Source organism: Canis lupus, chromosome 31 (genome assembly GCF_003254725.2).
Source record: "Canis lupus dingo isolate Sandy chromosome 31, ASM325472v2, whole genome shotgun sequence".
Classification (NCBI taxonomy): domain Eukaryota; kingdom Metazoa; phylum Chordata; class Mammalia; order Carnivora; family Canidae; genus Canis; species Canis lupus.
The window spans coordinates 37,614,947-37,629,396 of NC_064273.1; the positions used below are offsets into that span (position 1 = coordinate 37,614,947).

Consider the following 14,450-nt stretch of genomic DNA (forward strand, 5'->3'; position numbering starts at 1 on the left):
GAGCTGGTGAGCGAGGCCCCATGGGGACAGGACAGGGAGGAGGGGAGATGGCTCCTCAGAGGATGGTCACAGGGTTGCATGACTCTCACCCGGCAGGGCCACCGTGGACGTGGGGTGCTCTGAGAGCCCATCTGCAGAGATAGCAGGGAGATTCAGGGTGGCTTGGGGGTGACGTCGGGGCCAGCAGGGCTGCTAGTGGGCGGGCAGGGGGTCCGCAGTGGCAGCAGAGACATCCTGCCACCGGCAATGGTCACCTCGCAGCCCACTGAGGAGATGCGGCACCGACGGCCCTCACTGTATTGTTTTGCACAGAAAGATGTGTGATGGCGCAGGGCAGCAGGGGCCCTGGCGAGTGGCAGGTGCACGGCAGACGCCTCAGCCTGTGTCCAGGCGAACAGGTCCCGCCAGGCAAGGGGCCTGGGGCGCCCACTGGCCTGGATAATGGAAGGGCGCCCAGCCGTCTGGGGGCAGACGCCTCATACACCCTGGATGGATGCCGGCCCTCGCGGTTGTTATTTAAATTACCAAAGCGTGGTTGACTGTGTCAGGTGTACAACAGTGAGGTGACAATTCCAGCCAATAATCATTGCTCACCTTGGTAAGGGCAGTCGGCACACATTAGTAGCGTATTATCGACCGTGTTCCCTACAACGTACTCCTCACCCCCATGACTCGTTTATTTTATAACTGGGAGTTTGGGCCTCTGCGTGCCCCTCTCCTGGCTTCCCCATCCTGCCCTCCCCTCTGGCAACCACCAGGCTGTTCTCTGTGTTTATGAGCCTGTTTCTGTGTTTGTTTGTTTGCTATCTCCCATATAAGTGAGATCATACGGTATTTGTCTTCCTCCGACTGGCGTATCTCCCTGAGCCTAATACCCTCTAGGTGCATCCACGTCGTGGCAAATGGCAAGTATTCATTCCGTTTTATGGCTGAGGAATACTCCATCGTGGAGACACCACGTCTCCTTTATCCATCCATCAGTCAGTGGGCGCTTGGGCTGCTTCCCTATCTTGGCTACTGTGGGTGATGCTGCTGTAAACATCGGGGCGCATGTATCTTTTCAAATTGGTGTCTGGATTTTCTTTTGGTAAATACTCAGTGGTGGAATTACTGGATCGTAGGGTAGCTCAATTTTTATCCTTTTGAGGACCCTCCACGCTGTTCTCCAGAGCGGCTGCACCGGCTTGCATTCCCACCAACAGTGCACGAGGGCTCCTTTTTCTCTGTATCATCACCAACACTTGTTTCTAGTGTGCGCGTGTATGATTTTAGCCGTTCTGACAGGTGGGAGGTGGGATCTCATCGTGGTTTGGACGTGCATTTCCCCGATGATGGGTGATGTGGAGCATCTTCCCATGTGTCTGGTGGCCATCTGGGCGTCTTCTTTGGAGAAATGTCTGTCCGGCCCATGTTTTCTTTTCTTTTTTTTTTTTTTTAAACATTTTTTAAAATTTTTATTTATTTATGATAGTCACACAGAGAGAGAGAGGGAGGCAGAGACACAGGCAGAGGGAGAAGCAGGCTCCATGCACCGGGAGCCTGATGTGGGATTCGATCCCGGGTCTCCAGGATCGCGCCCTGGGCCAAAGGCAGGCGCCAAACCGCTGCGCCACCCAGGGATCCCCGGCCCATGTTTTCTTGATTAATGACCGTCAAAGCCAATCGCAAAGGGCCAGGCATGTGCTGGCTGAATGGACGGAGGTGGGCAGATGGCAGCCACTGAGCGGATCCCCCCCTGAGAGACCAGCAGGGGTCAGAGTGGGGGTGGAGGGTGCCCCCTGTGGAGGTAGGAGTCCTTCCTCGTGGGCAGGCTCCACCTTCCCTGGTGCACGGGGAGATCTTACAAATTCATACCTGCTCTTCGTCAGGGCAAAACCGTCCTTGAGACCTCAAGCCTTCCAGACCGGGCTCTAAAGTCACCGGCTGCGGGGTTGCCATAGAAGGCTCCGCTCTCAGCGGTCCACCTGCCGCTCAACTAGCAGGAGCTTGGTTCTAGATCGTCTGGTGTTGGAGTGGTGCTTGTGGGGGTGGTGGTACGTGCCTCGGGCCAGGGGGTCCCTGGGCGGGGCAGGGGAGCTTCCCTTGTAGACAGCCAGCCCGCTTCCATTTGAGGGGGGATGTCAGGGGCCCCCCGAGAGGCCCGAGGGCAGAGAGGCCCTGGAGGGGTGGGCGCCACTTGTGCTCAGGTCTCTGGGCAGTGACAGTGGCGGACGTGTCACATGTGGCCTCTCATCTCACCGGCAAGCACCTTTGCACCAGGAATTCCGACCTCTAGTTGCTCCAGAGGTCAAACACGCTGAGGTCGCAGGCTGTGACGTCGGGGAGCCGGCAGGGATCTGGCCATTGCAGGAGGGGCTGCAGAAGGAGCTAGAAGCCTGCATGTCCCCAGGAGAGAGGGTCAGAGACGGAGGGGGGGGGGCTGCATCCCGAGTAGGCATCCTGCCGACGCCCTAGGAGGGAGCCTGAGCTGCAGCCCCTGGGCCCGGGGTGCTGTGACCATCCAGGCAGCCTCCACCTGCCGGGGGCTTCCGCCCCTGTCCTCAACTGTGCGGGGCTCTCTGTGAATGACAAGTGCCTGGCCAGCTGCGGGGGTTGGACAGAGGGTCTGTCAGTCGTACTTTTATTCACGTTATTCACAGGGTGCTGGGCAGAGAAGCTCTCCAGCCGGAGGACCAGGCCTTGATACGCCCGGGCTGTGACCTCAGGCAGGTTACTTAGCCTCTCTGTGGTTCGGTTCCCCCCACCCCTGCCCGGACAACAGGTCCCTTCCTCGTAGAGTTGTTAGAGCAGCTTGGCATGTGGAGGACCCACAGCAGGTGTCGGCTACCGTCACCACCCCCATCACCGCTGTCATCACTGTCTCATCGTCCCTGGCCCCGACTCTGACCCGCTGGGCCGGCAGGTGCTGAGACTCTCTCGGTGGAGGATCCCTGTGTGTGTGTGGGGGGGTCAGATTGGTGCTCCTTTTGATCTTGTTTCCTATTTCCTGCCAGATTCCTAAGCCCCATTAGCTCTTGTTCCCCAGAGTTGGAAGCCCCAGCCGAGGGCCCAGCCGAGGGGAGGCCGGGACAGAGGCGCTTGCTGCTCCCCCCAGCTGGCATCTCTGTCCGCCCGCGTGAGCCCAGTCGGCCCCTAAGGCCGGCGCGCCCTTGACGTCCCCTGCCCCGGTGCCCTTGAACCAGTGAGACACAGATGACTTTAAAATGCTTTTCAGCATTACATAAGGAATACATGCTTATTGCAAAAAAATAAAAATAGCGTGAGAGAGAGAGAGTACAAATATGTAGGCCTAGTGTTTGGGGGGCTGTCACCCCCAAGGTCGTGTTAAGTCTTGTACTCGGCATGTGTTAAGTGTGACTGTATTTGGGGGGGGGGTCTTTAAAGAGGTCACTGGGTGGGCCCTAATGTAGCACGACTGGTGTCCTGAGACGAGGAGGAGAGACACAGCACAGGGGACGACCAGGTGGCGTCTACACGTCCAGGAAAGAGGCCTCGGAGGAGCCAGCCCTGCCGACACGGTGACCTGGACTCGTAGCCTGCAGAGTGAGAGGGTGGCTGCTGGCTGAGCCGGGCAGGCTGGGGGTTTGAGAGTGCAGCCCGCAGGCAGCACGTGTACCGTGTGTGGTGAGGAGCATGCTGGTCCCTGCGGACCCCCCGCTGCGCAGCGCCAAGGGTGACGGCACCTTTGCGGCCGTTCCTACGGACGGTACACGGGGGCTGGGGGGCAGCGGGGGCCAGGCGGGGCGCTGGTGGCCTTCCAGGGTAGAGGTCAGACGGTGGCGAGAGCCGTGAGGACATGGAAGGATGCTCCGGGGAAGACTGGGAGGTGGCGGGGACGGTGGGGGCGGGAAGGGTCCCTGGGAGGCGGCCTGGCATCTGAGACACCAGGGGAGGGGTGTCTGAGAAACCTCTCTCATGGCCTTCCCTGTGCGACTTCACCCGGTCCTCTGGAGACCTCTTGGGGCAGGTGCGGTGGCGCCCTCACTCCCTTGAACTGTACAGGGAACGGAGGCCCAGGGCAGCAAGATGACCGCTCAGCCGGGCCACAACCCTGTCACCCCCTGCCACCCCGGAACCAGCCCCAAGGCAGCAAGTCCAAGGGTCCTTCTGTCCAGGGGTGACCGTGCCCGTCCCCACCAGTTCCGGGTTCAGACGCAGAGGCGGCTTGCGAGGTAGAGCCGGTTCCATCTAACAGAGGGGGTGGGGGGTGGGGGGCACCTGCAAGCACCCAAGCCCTGCCAGGCCCCAGGAAATGGGAACGCACAGAGTCACCTTGCAACTGCACAGTCCCCATGGACAGCCCGTCACCGTGCTAAAGGATGCGCTGATTTTTTTTTAAAGATTTTATTTATTTATTCATGAGAGACAGAGAGAGAGAGAGAGAGAGAGAGAGAGGCAGGCAGAGACACAAGCAGAGGGAAAAGCAGGCTCCATGCAGGGAGCCCGATGTGGGACTTGATCCTGGGACCCTGGGGTCACACCCTGGGCCATAGGCAGCCACCTGGGCTGCCCAAGGATGCGCTAATTTTGTGTGACATGACAGGACCGTCGTGTCCCTCCTCCACTCAGCGTTTCCAGAAAGTGCCACTGAGCTTGCTCTTAATGCCCCGGCTGGTGCGTGGGCCACTTCCTCACGGGGCCAGGGCCCAGCCTCCCCTTTTCCACTGTTACTCCGAGTATTTGGGTTTGTAGAGCATTTGCTTCCCCATCACGTGGCACCATCACCTGTGCCTGTGCTAAGGCAGGTAGTAACCGCCCCCCCAAACTCTGGAGGTTCTCCTCCTCGCCTAGTAACACGCTGGGCTGCTTTCTTCTGGAAGTGTTTCCTCGAGCCCGCCGACAGCAGAACCGACCGGCTCTTTCCTACAGCTCAGGGATTCGGTAGGTCTGTGAGCTGGGTTGCGGCTCTCCTACATCGGAGATGCCACATCTGGGCAGGTGACCTTGTAGAAGTAGCATGTACTTTTGTTTGTTTTGTTTAGTTTTGAATGCCAGAGAACAATTTGAAAGCTGATTTGGTGCAAAGAAAAAAATTAGAATTTTTGTGTGTCCGGGTGGGGCTGCGGGTGGGGGTGGGGTGGGAGGGGGGAGGGTGTGATCCTTTGATAGATCACACGTCCTGTGTGGGTTTCCTGCCCACCTACTCTGCCAGCCCCAGGCTGTGGGCAAGGAGCCTGGGCCGCTCAACGATGGAGAGGCCAGGGGGCCTTCAGGGCGGGATCTGCACAGACAGCCCCCCCTTCACCTGCAGAGTTGGGTGCAGCACCCGGGAGTGCCCCGGTCAGGCAGTGTTTCTAACGGGCAGGGGCAAAGTCTCCTTTGCAGGTGCCTGTGTCAGGAGAGGCCTCTAGGCACAACGCAGCCAGTGGGGTTTGGGGCACTAGGGGGGCAGGACGGGGCAGGCGGAGTCTCAGGCCTTGGGGCAGCTGCTGACCAAGGCCGGGAGCCAACATGGCCTGTTAGAGGCACCGGGCCGTGAGCTGACATGCTGGGGTACCCCACCCGCTCCGACTGGCTGCAGGGACAGGGCCTCACAGCCTGGCTCTGGTCACCCTGTCTTTGTCCCCTGGCCCAGCTGCCCACCTCTCTGGCTCCCCTACTCTACCCAGGGAGACTAGGATGTCGATGGCGGTCCATGGCTATCAGCGGGGTGGCTCTGGTCGGAACAGCCCCTGCACTCAGGCCACAGGTCCTCAAGCCCCACAGCTCGGCCACTGCATCCAGAAGCCCCATGGCTGAGTATGAGGGGGTGAGGCTCCTACTGCAGCTAGGATGAGCCTGGACTCAAACCCAGGGCTCTCCCCCGGTGCAGAGGGCTTCCCCACATGCTGGACATTTGCCTGAGGTCTGTCCTCGGCTGGGCACTGGCTTCACCCACTCGTGTGACCTTGACTCTGACCTCCAGGTTAATCACAGTTTCTCAACAACCACCTCGGGGCAGGGTCTCAGAGTGTCCGGGGCTTCCAGCCTCTGCGTCATGAAAAATCCCCTTGAGGGTTTTCGGCCCTGTAGAAGCCCATTTTTAAAACACTGTCTCCTGTGGGGCTCCTGGGTGGCTCGGCTGGGTAAGCGTCTGACTCCTGATCTCAACCCAGGTCTGATCGTTCAAGCCCCGTGCTGGGCTCCAACGCTCAGCGTGGAGCCTACTTAAAATAATACTTAGTCTCCTGAAAAACTTGCATTTGTAACCACTGTTTTCCTGCTATATACTAATTAAAAACATACACAGTATCTCTCCATTTGAGGCTAGTGTTAACTGCTGGAGTTCATCAATTTCCAGCAAAGTCACTATCTTTAGTTTTGGTAAACTTTTACATCTTGGTTAAAAGTAAACTCTAGGCTTTGAGAAATGCCAGAGCTAGCCCCTCGGCCTGGCTCTCTTGGCACACGCTTGGGGATCAGGGAAGTCTAGGGTGGGAACCTCCTCGCTTTATAGGAAACGAAGACTCACACGGGCCATGTCCTTGACCAAGGTCACAGGCTAAGCTCCGAACTTTGACTCTGAGTTCCCCCAGGGCAGTGACATCCGTGTCCAGCTGCCCCAGGAAGCCGTCCTCAATCCGGACTCACCTGGAGCCCACAATGCCCTCGGAGCACTTGAGGAGGCCTACGGGCAGGGCTTGACCAGATCGAGCGAGAGACTCTGAACTGGAAAGACTGCTTCTAGGCTGCTCCTTGGCCTCAGGATCACCTCCAGGGGTCTGGTTTATTTACCTGGTGGAACGGTTATCAGGTTATCAAGCAAGTTGGTTTGGAGATTTAGAGCAAATAATGAATGGGGAGTCCCCCTCCCAGGACCTACCTCACACTCAGGCTGTACCCAAAGGCCACTCCCCTCCTTTCTAGGCATGCACAAAGCCCCTCACCCTGCAAATCTGTGCCTGCGAACACTCCGGCTAAGACCTGTCCTTTCCCCGTTTTAATTTAAGCGGTTCAGGGGGGACCTAAGTCTCTCTCCCAACACAGAGAACTTGGTTACTGGGGTCACATGGAGCGGGGGCACTGCGGCTGAGTCAGGCCGCGGCCCTGCTGCCCACTACGGGCTGGCGGGTGAGACACGGAGCTTCCCGGTGCCTCAGTCTCTGCAAATGTGGAACAGATGCTGGTCGTCTCTACCCCAGGGCTTTGTTTGGGTACGTAGGTGAACTAACGCACGCATCTAATAAAGTCGGGGAATCTCAGCGAGGACCACATTTCCCAGCCGTCCCGGCACGTGCTCCGCGCAGGGCCCGGTAAGTAGCTAAGGGCTGCTTGGCTGACTTCCAAGCTCTGTTTAAATGTTTACTCTGCTCATATGTTCAGCTGAGCTTTTCCAGATGCAAATTCCTGCTAGCTTAGGTCTGAATGATCATAGATTCTATCTGAATATAGATTAGATTACACTGATGATGCTTTACTCTGTCGAGACAAGTAGTATTTTGAGCTGATCTAGAAGTTCAGAGTGACTATTAAGGGGCCACCAAGTGTCTAAATGATGAGGTACATTTAATTAGTTTTAAAAACATATTTCTAAAGTGTGTGCATATGACAAATTTAAACTACCTAGCAACAATGAAGTCGACCTACCCCTGTCCAGCCGTTAACAGTCCAGCCGAGAACAAAAGAGCCGATAACTCTTTATCTTTCCAGAAGTTTTCTGGACGTACGGCTGCATATACACTGCTTTTCGATACGGCAAAGAGATTCTTGTATACACACTGCCCCGCATCTTCACTCTCTCTTTTGACTTAACAAATCTTGCAGATTATGTAATATCAGCATATATAGTTACCATGTTAATTTTTTAATGTTCTAAATTAAAAATTATTATTCTTAATATATTAAAAATAGGCTGGAATTTATTCAGCCAGATGTCTGTGGGTTGTTTTCAGATTTTTGTGATTCTACGCCTAAGTCAGAACATCCTTACTCGCACATCTGCAGGTGCCTGTGGGAATTTTACCTGTAGGATGGGACAGCGAGGAGGGGCGGCGGCGCAGGCTGCAGTTTTACCGGTAATGATTTTCCACCAGCCCTGCAAACCATAACTTCTTTTTCAAGGATTAGGGAATTGTGAGTAGAACAGGTGCATGTATGTTTATTTTATTTTATTCTAGCCCAAGTGTTTTCTGAAATAATTGGAGGAGGGTTAAAAGGAGGTACAAGCCGAGTAAGGGCGCCTGGTATCTCAAATAGTTTCCCACTGAAAGCCGTCCACCGTCCACCGTCCACCGTCCAAGCGCAGGGGGGCGGGCGGCGGGGCAGGCAGGGGGAGATGAGCCTCGGCCGGGCCAGGCTCCCTGGGGCCGCTTCCTGGCTCAGCCACCAGCAGGTGCTCCGTGGGGAACTCCCGGGGGGGGGGGGGGGGGGGAGGGGGGCGCCCAGGGACCCGGGGCACCGGGAGGAGCGAGGCAGGTTCCCGGCCTCCCCCCCACCCAGGGTTCCGGGAAGCTTCCTCCCCGGTCAAATCGATACAATGTTGCCAGCGGCTGCAAACTATAAATAAGTCAAAGGGCGCTGCACGTGGGTCGGAAATCCGTCCTCCGCCCACCCCCCGCGGCGCCCGCGACCCGGGCCGTGACCCGGGCCAGGGGAGGAGCTCGCGCCCGGAAACAGGCCGGAGCGCGGGGGTGGGGGCGCGGGCGCGGGGGGCGGGGGCTCGCGGGCCGTCTCCCCGCCCCCGGCCGGCCTCGCGGCCCCGCAGCCCACGTGCCCCGCCGCCGTCCCCGCCCCGGGCTCACGCGCGTCCGCTCCCGACCCCGCGGGCCCCGTGTCCCCGCCGCCCCCGCGACCCCCGCGGCGCCCCCCGCGGCCAGCAGCACCCGCGCGCCCCCTCCCCGCGCGCCCCCCTCCCCGCGCGCGTGTCCCCGCGTGTCCCCCCCGCGTGTCCCCCCCGCGTGTCCGCCCTCCCCGCGCGCCGGCGGAACTGTGGGATCGCCGCGCACAGGAAGTGGCGGGGCGGCGCGGCCGAGGGCGGAGGGCGGCGGGCCGGGCGGGGCGGGATGGGGGCCGGGGGCGGCGGGCGCCGCACTCGCTGAGGCCCGACGCAGGGCCGGGCGCGCCCAGGGCCGGAGCGCAGCGGCCGCAGGGGCCGCCGAGGGAGCCGAGGCCGCGCGCGCGACGAGCAGGTGGCGGCGGCTGCAGGTGAGCGGCGCGGCCCCCGGAGGTCGGGCCCCCTCCCGCCGCCCGAGGTCGCTCCTCCGCCCGAGGTCGGCCCCGCGCCCGCGCCCGCGCCCCGCGCCCCGCGCCCCGCGCCGCAGTGGGCCGGCTGCGCTCCGCCCGGCGCGGGGCCTGCGGGAGGACGGGCTGCGGGGGCGCGGGGGGGCGGCCCGGGGCCTCCCCGCACCCCGGCCTCCCCGCTGCCCGGTCCGGCCCAGGCCCGGGACACCTCCCCGTGCGCCCCTCTGGGGGCCGAGCGGGGAGGGCGGTGGGGGGAGCCCCGGGGGAGGGGCGCCCGGGCCGAGGCAGGGCGCGACCCCCCGCGACCCCCGTCCCCGTCCCCTCTCCCCGCGGGCTCCGCTCGCTCGGGCCCTCCTGCGACCCCCCGCCCCCGCGGACGCGACCTGCCCCCTGCCTGGCTCGGGGGCGCTGGGGACCCGGACCCCGCGCGGCCCCCCTCCCCGGACCCGACCCCGACCCCGACCCTGCGCGCGCCGAGGCTGAGTTTCACTTTTTACCCAACCGCGGGAGGGCTGCAGGTGGGGCCGCGAAGGGGGTGGCGGGTGCTGAGTTTTCAGATTTGACTTTGGCGTTTGGACCAAGGCCGACTGTGAATTTCCACCGTTCCAGTCAAGTGATGGGGTCAGCCCGTAATCCAAGAGCCCCAGGAGCCGTTGGGGGCCGGAGCCACCTCCACCCCCAGGGCCGCCCCCAGGGCCCTGGAAAGGAGGGTTATTAGCACTTGAAGCTACCTTGAAAAAATGTGCAGTTTTTTTTTTTTTAAACTTTGAGAGAAGTTGAGTGCAGTAGGAAAAATGCTCTTATAAATGGCTTCCTGCACCTTTTTTTTTTTTTTTAAAGCACACTATTAACAATCTTGCCTAAGGGAATACTTGAGCAGGTGGGTTCTTTTTCCTAGGAAATAGGATCTTACTAGAAGGAAAAACGAGGACCATTGGCCTTCAGAGAGTCTGGGATGGGACCCAGCCGCCCATCAGAGAAGTGACAGTCATCCCAGGGAGCCCAGCTCCACCACTGCTGAGCTGGTGCTGGTGCTGGTGGGGCCCAGAGCGGTGGGGCTAAGCCTGGAACCCGCCCTGGACATGCTCCAGGTTACAGCTCTGCAGGCTGATGATGCTCACTTAGGGGTTCCTAGTCCTCGCTCCTCTGTTGAAAGCTTCCTAAGGGGTCCCAGATTCTGAACATTCTCGGATTTGATCACTTTCTTGCTGCTCCTCCCGCTTTTCTGGATCATCACAACTACACCCCCACCCCCCTCAAAGTTTTAGAGTTTAGCCAGTTGTGGTTCACTGTTGTATCCGCTTCTTGGTCACCCTTAGAGATCTCCTTGATTACATTGTTTAAAAGAGAAGCTACATGGGACTGACCTGCAGGATGTGCAAACCCTGGAAGGTATAGTCACTGCCTTAGTCTCGAATCCAATGCCACGTGCAGTGCTAGGGGTGTCGCTGCACTGGGGTTTGCTGTTCACCCCACCTGTGTGGGACCCCACTGGGGACCCCACCAAGAGCTCTGTCTCCGCAATGACCTGAGGCGTGTGCAACAGCAGGATGACCGGCAGGGTTTGTGAGGTGGTCAGGGAAGGTGCAGGAGGGATATGTCGATCGCCGGAGCGTGGATTCTAGCAAGCGCTTCCAGGGAGGGTGCCCTGGGCCCCTGACTGGCCCACGTGGCAGGCTCAGCGCCCGCAGGAACCCCCCCCCCCCCCCCCCCCCGCCTGTGCATGGGTCTGTGGGCCAGGGCTGGGGAAGCAAACAAAGTAGTTGTTCTATTTTGAAAGGCAGAGAAAGTGTATCCACCAAAGTGATCTGATCTGTCCGATTTTACCCCTACTTCCCACATTAGCCGAGTCCACCGTGATACGCAGGGTTGGCCCTTGGTCTGTGTTCTCTCTGGTCACACTTGAGCCTTGGACAAGAGTGGTCTGCGAGGACGGCGGCCCTGCTGCCTGCTGAAGGTGAGGTCACAGGTCAGCACGGCCACACTTAAAGCAAGGTCTGTGGGCTCCCATCTTCTGAGTCCCCACCGTCTGCTAAAGGTCCACACATTTTCATCTGAGGTCAAATCGGAGGTAGGAGAAAAATACTGAAATCCTTAAAAACAAGGAAAAATAAGTTGTGTTGAGAGGAGCCAATTTACTTTTTTTTTTTTGGAGGGGGAGGGTCTGGTTAACTTGTCCAGTGACATTTTACCCCTGACATGCATACCTTCTGTTGACTCTCAGCCTGACTGAACAGGGGAGGCAGGAGAGGGCACGCTTGCAGCGCAGGCCAGGCGCCCCTCACCCTTAGCAGCGGCCCCCTGCCACCGTCCATGTGGCAGCAGCGGCTTCCGCCTCCAGGCCTCGTCAGGCCTCGGTTTACGGGTACGAGTGTGGCTGATTGATGTTCATAGAGCAAAGGCTGCGAGTGGCTACGTTTGTCCGTTTCCTTTTTAATGACTTGTATAAGCTCAGGTCTGTAGTTACTCAGTCCTAGGGAGACATTGATGGTACAGCGAGGTTGGACTGAGTTTTGTAAAGCAGTTGGTCTGAAATTTCCCGGGTTTTCCTTTTGGTTAACCAGAGAACCTCTGAGACTTTAAATGAGTCGTTTCAAGTCATGAAGTGAAACATCTGTGACTTTATCTGCCCTTTTAAAACTCCTTGGCAACAGTACTTACTCTATCTTAACGGTAATTGCAAATTACTTATTTCAAAATGCTGCGTTTGAGGCCCACACAGTAGTGGTGTGTCCTTGGGCCACCCTTCCTTTCGGTTATTAGAAGCATTCCTGTGTTTTGATTATCTCTGTGGAGCAAAGTGTGAGAGGTGGTAATCTTGGGAGGGCATCTGTGCGATCGTTGGGTCATGCGGGAGGTGGCCCGGCGGGAGGTTGGCCCCGGCCTCCCCACAGGGTGAAGGCTCACGGGCTGCGGACACTGTGGTTTGACTGCTGTCCCTTCCGAGAGCGTCGCCGTAAGGGTCTCAGGTAGGGTACGTTGTAGCAGGTGGACTTGTGACAGGCGGTGCTCGGCCCTAGGACTCGGAAGGGAGGCAAGTGAGCAGTGGGAGCGGCTGGGCTGGGCGGGGAGACCTGTCCCCAGGCGACTCGGGGAGGCCATGCATTATTAACCTGGCTCTTCTCAGTTCCTTTCTGAAAGTGGGTGGGGAGTGAAATCGGTGACAAAGAACAATGCCAAGGAATTCGCCCGCCAGCAGTAGTGACCAGCTGTCCCCTGGAGGGAAGTACCTGCAGCCAGATGTGATGCTCAGCGGTGACTGGTGCCCCTGATGGTGGCAACCCTGGGAGGGGGGCGCCAAGCTCTGGAGCCCCAGAGGTGGTGGCTCTTCTCCTCTTCATCATGTCGCTGCTTGAGCCGCCGGCTTTACGAGTGTGTGCCCCCCGCCTCCCCACTGAGGCCTTGTGTTGTGCTGCGACGGCAGCTACCGTGATGGCACCTTATGCTGTTTGATTCTTTAAGAAAAGGCCCTGTGAGGACAGTGGCGTCGCCCCGTAACACGAATGAGAGACCGAGGGGGAGAGCTTGGTGGGGGTTGTCCAGCTAGCAGGTGATGAATCTAGATGTCAGAGGTCGTCTTGGATCCAAAGCACTTTGCTGCTCAGAAAACTCAATGTGTCAGGAACCTACATTTTGAAACTAAGTGGTTGGCTTCACGTTAGTAGTCATTTAAGAACTCCTCACTTCCAGAAGGCTGCACGTGGTGGACGGGGGGCCAGAAATCCCCGTCTGAGGTGGCGGGAACAGGTGCATGCTAGATGTGATGCCGCTCGGGGCAGTCGGTTACCGCAGATGCGCGTGTGCCCAGGCGCCTCGTGCACGCGGCGGGAGCGCGCTGCGGGATGTCCCGGCCCGAGCGGGAGCGCGCCGGTGGTCGGTCAGGCTTTCCGGGGACTGGTTTGTACCTTAGGCCGCGTCGGAGTCTAACTGGAGCCACTGAATGAACGTGCCTGTTAACGAGGGAGACGCACGCGATCCTCGTGTTCGGAGAGAAGCCTGCCGATCGGTATACTTTGCAAAATAAGGCATAACAGCAGCGATTTTGCCAAAATGAGCCAGAAGTAGATTCTTGAATGAAGAATGGATCAAGTGGGGTGATGCAGGAGGCAGATGCCAAAAAGAGAGGTGCAGGAGGTTTGCTGGGAGAGAGGCTATGGAGGCCGAGGGTAATGGGAGGGGCGTGCTGGGGGGCCCTGAGGCCACCATGCTGGGGTGACTGGTGGAGGAGGCGGGGCTCGTGCCTCCCCCACCCCCCCCGCATGCAGCTCTGAGGAGGTGTCGGCCGGGGGTCCTCGGCTGGACTGCCCCCCCAGGAGCCCTGCGTCCCCCAGGCCCGGCCAGCAGCGTGTGGAGGGCGCTTTCCGGCCACCTGGCGGGTTCCCTCTTGGGGGGCTCTGAGTGTCGAAGCGTCACGACCGCCTCTCAGCGTTGAGTGGCTTCCACAGAAGCGGAAGGAAGGACGTGGTAAAAACACTCTTACAGTGTTACCAGTTGTGTGGCACGGCTAGCGTTTTGGTTTTGTTTTCCAAGAAGCCGTGTGTTCGCGGCAGGTGTCCTGGAGCTGCTCCGCACCTGGCACCCCGAGCAAGGTGCCGGGCGGCGGGAAAGAGCCCGGGCTTCCAGGTGGGTCGTGGGCCCCGGGCACACACCGTAGCACACGGTGCGTATTTTCATTGTATGAGTCGAGGCGCGTGCTGCTGTGGCCTGAGTTCCAGCAGATTCGGTGGAAAAGGCGGCGGCAGCCCGCAGCTGCCCTCTGGTTCCAGGCTGGCGTGGCGCTTCCCCGGAGCTCTGACTGCTTTCACCTTTCACTTCCCTCCCTTGGATCCTAGGGAGTTGTTGGGTACAAACTTTTTTTGTTTTTTGTTTTTTTGTAAATAAAAATATATGAAAGTTGTGAACCCAGATTCTGACAGAGGCCAGGCAGGAAGGGGAGCCAGGAGGAATGTAGGTGTGAGACGGAGTGGGGGCGGCTACGTGGACGGAGTGATGGCTAGGGCCCCTTCTCTCCCACGTGCTCGCCGGACCCCCAGCGCCGACCCCCGGCACTACCCCAGCCGGCAGGAGCGCAGCACGGACCCCAGACACTCACCCCAGCACTGACCCCCGGCGCTGAGCCCTGAGCCCAGCACTGAGCCCCAGCACTGAGCCCAGCCCTGAGCCCAGCACTGAGCACCAGCCGGCATGCCCAGGTGGATGCAGGACTAGAAGACGTAGATCTTTGTTCTGCTAGGAGAAGGCAGAAATCTGGGTTTTTATGTGCAATTATTTATTTTTAACAAATTACAGAC

The 14,450-nt window shown here is 59.1% G+C and overlaps 2 protein-coding genes across 6 annotated transcripts in view; one reads left to right on the forward strand and one right to left on the reverse strand.

The window, feature by feature from the left end:
- The window catches only part of CSTB (cystatin B), a 449,713-nt gene that overhangs the window by 75,658 nt on the left and 359,605 nt on the right, over positions 1–14,450 (reverse strand). Inside the window, exon 1 of one of the 4 annotated variants that reach the window (XM_049104609.1) lies at positions 13,016–13,021. The exons of the other annotated variants lie outside the window; for them this stretch is intronic. The gene's annotated coding sequence lies outside the window, so the exon portion shown is untranslated. Of the gene's footprint in view, positions 1–13,015; positions 13,022–14,450 lie in introns of those variants that run through there. 4 annotated transcript variants of the gene reach the window in all.
- The window catches only part of RRP1 (ribosomal RNA processing 1), a 132,601-nt gene that overhangs the window by 60,767 nt on the left and 57,384 nt on the right, over positions 1–14,450 (forward strand). The window lies entirely within an intron of this gene.